Genomic DNA, 5667 nt, shown 5'->3' with positions numbered 1-5667 from the left:
CAATCGAGCTTGAAGCTTGAAAACCCTAGCCATGGTTTGTCCTTGCTATATTCGGCCATGGGGTTGAAGATGAGCAAAATTGGCTTTTAATTTTGTATTTTAATTCATTTTACCCCTAAATGACCAAAATGCCCTTACTACTAAACTTTCCAAAATTCCATCCATGTCCAATTTTTTGTCCATAGACTTAGAAATTGGTAAAATTTCTCTTTAAGGACCTCTAATTAATAATCTAATTCAATTTTATGCAAAATACTTCTAGAACACAAGTTTTGCAATTTATTCAATTTAGTCCCAAATTTCAAATTAAGCACTTTATGCATAAAATTTCTTCACGAAATTTTCACACAATCATGCAATCATACCATAGACCCTAAAATAATCATAAAATAATTATTTCTATATCAGATTTTGTGGTCACGAAACCACTATTCTGACTAGGCCCAAAATTAGGATATTACACATTTCAAGGGCTGAACTATAGCCGAGATCATGACCGCAAAGCAAGGAAGTCGCAACATTGAAGACAGAAAAATGGGAGACCAAATCAAGCCATTTCGTTGTGACATGGAAACAGTCGACGTTGTTGTCACATCCCAAAAAAAAAGGCTAGAAGGAATAGGGATAAAATGTAGTTTTTTTTTTCTAAAAGCACAGGGTAAAAAAATTAGAATGCTTGAAAAATTACTTGTGTTAAGAATTGTCAAGAATGAGCTTGTTAGTTTAGTGGTAAAGCCTTAACTGACCCTTAGGTCCCAAGTTCAAACCCCTTTGTGTACCTTTCAATCATAATATTTTATTTTCTTATTTACCCCATAAAAGAGCCGAATTTTCAAACTAGCACATGCCAAAAATCATTTTTTTAATATAGTCCTTAATTTAAAATAATCCTAATTCAACATGAATTCTTAAAACCTATTTCAATTATGGAAAGAAAGTTTTATAAATAACCAATTTTATTCAAACCCTAGAATTTTTACCTAGGAGAATTTTCAAGAAAAATACTCTTATGTTCTTCTCTACACCATTACCAAATCAAATTTCAATGCAAAAGGATTCAAGGTTTCAAAAACATCCCTCTTTTTCCAAAGTTCATCGTTAATCTCCTCTCCCAAACTAAGTTTTTTGTGCTTTCAAATTAGGTGTGAGATATAAACTTAAATCTTTGTGTATAATTGAAGCAATAGAAAGTAAAGAACACATATAGTTGAAATTATAACAGCCCGTTTTCTAGTAGTGTTGGAAACAGTGGTTTCAGGATCACAAATCTGACAAGTGAGTCGATAAATATTATTATTTGATATTTACGAGTCAAATATAGTATAAAGTTGAATTTTGATATGATAAATTTTGCTAACTGAATAAATAGTTAAGTACAAGTGGTTTGTCCCTAAAGTCAAGTGGTTTCAAAAAATAAGGTAATAGGACCTCATTTCTGTAAATCGATTCTATAAATATTTTATTAAATATTTACTAAGTGATTATATAGGTGTATTGAAATTTGGTCCAAAAATTTTGACGTTTGGATAGTTAATTAAGTAAAAAGGACTAAATCGTAAAAGTTGCAAAAGTTGCTTACTATTGATTTTTCTTAATTAAATGGCTTAAAAAGTAAAAGTGAGAGGTTTTATGTTGTAAATAGACTATAATTTAGTATTATGGACTGTAGGTGGAAGTTTTAGATCAATTTTTTATTAAGTAAAATATAAAATAATAAAATAAGTTAAATAAAATATACAAAAATAAAAACATCATCTTCCACCAAAATACTTCACCAAATTTTTGAAAGAAAAAAAACCTGGGGAAGCCATTTTCAAACCTTCAAGATTCGGCCATTCTTTTCCTTGTATGTAAGTCCCTTAATTATTTGTTTTTCGTAAATTTTATGTTTTTAAGATCATTGTAGCTTAATCTAACTAACCTGATAACTAATTTGTGAAACTGTTAAATATTTTGAATTATTTCATTGATGAACTTTTAGTGTTTTTTAAGTTTGATGATAGATTATTAAGCTTGATAGTTAAAATAGGACTATTTTGTAAAGTGATTTTGGTTAGTTTTAGTTAAAAGATTGAATTGATAAAATATTAAATTTGACATAAAATAATTGTGAAATTTTAATAATTATGGGTTGTAAGGTATAAGATAAAATTCAACTAGCATGAAATTGGTGAAATTGTGATGGGTTTGGAAGTTTTGGGTTTAGGGACTAAATTGTGTACTATGTAAAAGTTTAAGGTAAAAGTGTAAAACATTGTCAAAGGGTAAAATATGTAAATTTAAATATTTTATGATATTGAATTGGTTAATTGAATAAAATTATTATATTTAGATCAAGAAACAAATCAATCAGTTGATAATCGCAGGAAAGGAAAAGTCATTGCATAGTCATGGTTGAGGTTTTGGTAGCTACTATAATTTGGCAAGTTAATATTAGGTTTATTATGTTTATAATGATTTGAATTCAATTATATATGTGCTTATATATATTATAGTTAGCATGATTAATTGAAGGCATGAAATTAGAAATGAAGGATTGATTTGTAAAGCATGGTAAATGAGTATGTGTGAATTGAATGGTATATGGTATGAAATGTATATGAGCAGGTTGATCATGGTATAATAGTATAAAGATGAAAAGGTTATGAAATATAGGTTAAAGTCTGTGTAAACTTAGTGAATAGTTAGAATACAAATGACATGTCATTAGGATTTATATTCAAAAGGTACTATGTACCGGTGTTGGCTACCTGCCATTTATATTCAGCAAGTACTATGTATCAGTGTTGGCTATGTTCCATTTATATTCAATAGGTACTATGTACCGATGTTGCAGTAGCAGACACTTTGTGCCGATGTTATATTTAGCATGTACTATGTACCAATGATGGATGCCATACCGATGACTTGAGATATTGGATGTGTTGTGGATTTTTTAAAGCATGTGTAAGCATCATCGTATATCAGTTAATGTCCTTTTGTCATCTTGTGTGAGCATTACCCTTCCTTGTATCTAAAGTCAATTTACTATTGTTCTTCGGGAAAAACAGTTAACTATTGAAATGAAAATTGTATAGGAATATATGATGAATTATCACAGGTTGATTATATTTTGGCATATGATTATTAATAGGTTATATATTGGTGATACGTGTAACGCCCCAAAAATTGGGCCTAGAAGAGTTGGGCTTTGAGTCTAGGATTCGGATAGAAGAAAACCTGAATAATTAAGAAGTTTTAAATATTATCGTTTAAGAAGAAAATTTTGAATTAAATTACTACTAGAAAATTTTTACTATATTTTTTATTACGGATATTTTAAATTGTTATGAAATTTTAATTAGTATTAAGAGATAAAATTATTATTATTAGAAAAATATTCTGTATATATGTTTGAAAATTTTATTATTATTTACTGTATTATTTAAAATTTTTATTATTAGATATATTTATAAAATTATTATTATTAGTAATTAAATAAGTAACGAAGGGCTTATAGTGTGGGAAAAAGTCCAGGGTTCGGCCCACAAAATTCTTAAATTTGGTCTCTTAAGGAAATCTGGGTAATAGGCCTTATAAATAAATTGGGCTGAGTTTTAGCATGAAGGAACGCCTGGCCTAGTGGCTAAGCATGCTAGGAAAAGCATGGGAGGTGCCTGGGTTCAAGGCACGGCATGCACAAATGGTTTTTTTTTTTACAACCAAGAATTTCCGCAAGGAGGCCTTATAAATATTTCGAAAGGAAAGGTGACACAAAAGAGGCACATGGTCAGGTGGCAAGGAGGTGTTAAGAGTGTGCATGTGGTTAGGGGTTCGATTTTGGTAAGTAGCATATTTTGTTTTATTTTTAAACAAATCTGGACTGCAGCAGATAAGTCTTAAGATTAGTTGTGAGCAGATTATATCATGAGAAGAGCTTCAGTGCAGTGGTAGTAGCGTGCTAGGCTTGACGTGAGGTTATAGGTTATTTCCAAGGGAAGGCGAATTATGTTTTATTTTTAAACGGGCCAGAATTGAAGCAGGTAAGGTTTATAAATAATTATGAGAAGATCATGACATGAAAGGAACTTTGGTGCAGTGTTAAGAAGCGCAGGTGTGGGTTAGAAGGTCGCGAGTTTGAGATGTATAGCAGGCAAAATTTCATTTTTATTTCGCAAGTAACTAAGGCTTCAGCAGGTAAAGTTTAACATTAATTGTGACCCTATATTAGTAAAGAAAGAAGCGTGGTGTAGTGGCCAGTAGCTCAGGTGAAGGTGCATGGGCGCATGGGCGGACGAGGTCTGGAGTTTGAGCCTCATCTCGCGCAGGGAAGGCTGGGTTTTTGCTGCACGCATGGGGAAGGAGTTGGGGTCTGACCAGGACTCTTGGCAGCATGCTGAAGCGGTGCAAGCAGGTGGATAAGGCTATTGCTGATCAGTTGGGAGTTTGAATGAAATTCAAACTTCGATTTTGGCCAAAAATCAAGGAGCAAATTAGGGAATTGGAAATGGATAGGCCGTATGGATCTTGAAAGTAGCTCGTTTTGTCTGATTTTGGCCCGTTTTCTTCTCCTTTTGCTCCCCTATGCTCTCCTAAGTATAGAAACATAAAATTATAAGATTACGAGCATCAAATTCACTAAATTATATAATAAATCATCCAAAAACATACCAAGCATGGGATTAAAACATGTTACTTTTATGGTTTATCAAATATCTCCACACTTAAGCATTTGCTTGTCCTTAAGTAAAATCCTCAATTCAAAATTAAAATTGAACTTTTTCAATTCATAATTCTCGTCAACAATATTTTGTCATAATTCACAAATAATTATACATTGATAATTCAACTAAAAGATCACTAAAGATTCAAACAATCTAAGTCACACATTTTTGAAGCATGAAAACATAGGTATTTCCCTTCATCTAAGTAATTACCTTTAATTCAAAACCAATAAGAATTGACATCCTCACAAAAGATTCACTCAAATCACTCAAGGTGTTTAAGGTTCAAAAATAAACACTCAAAAGTCAAATATGAAAAGTCATTACCATAGGCTTGCATGAAAATCAAAACTCCACCACTATAAAATGAGATGATACACAAATCAAAAAGTCTTTAAAGGGTTGTAATAGGGCTTGGGTTAAAGGTGTGGATAAAGGCTGAAAAAGAGGGTTAGAATCGAGATTTAATTGATAAATAACCTAACTAGAAAAATAAACTAATGCTGAATAATTACATCAATCGAAATTATTAAAGAATAACATGAGCCTCTAATCAAAATATGAATAAAACTGTTCAAGCTCAATTGACATAGATCTAAGTAATAATAAAAATAAACGTATAAATGTAATAATAATTTGTTTGATTTTTTGATTTTTTTTATTTTTTTAGATCAAGAAATAAGAAATAATTTACCAACTAAACAAAAGAACATAGTTAGGCAACTAACCAAATCAAATCTCAACAAAAAAGTGGGTCAATCAAATAGGAAAAATTCTCAATGAATCAAAAAGAATGAGTTATGGGTTAATATTAAGGGTAGATCAAGAAACGATTTATTAGGCTGAAAGGGGTTCACTAAGGGTTAATTATGAAGGTAGGCTTTTTGGGATAAGTGGGTTAAAACTTAGGTGCCTTTATCATCTCAGCATATCAAATCGAAGGTGTGGTCTTCACATGTATAAT

The sequence above is a fragment of the Gossypium arboreum genome, chromosome 6 (assembly GCF_025698485.1).
Source record: "Gossypium arboreum isolate Shixiya-1 chromosome 6, ASM2569848v2, whole genome shotgun sequence".
NCBI classification, from domain to species: Eukaryota; Viridiplantae; Streptophyta; class Magnoliopsida; order Malvales; family Malvaceae; genus Gossypium; species Gossypium arboreum.
The sequence above is the reverse complement of the archived record's forward strand: the minus strand, read 5'-3'. Positions refer to the sequence as shown.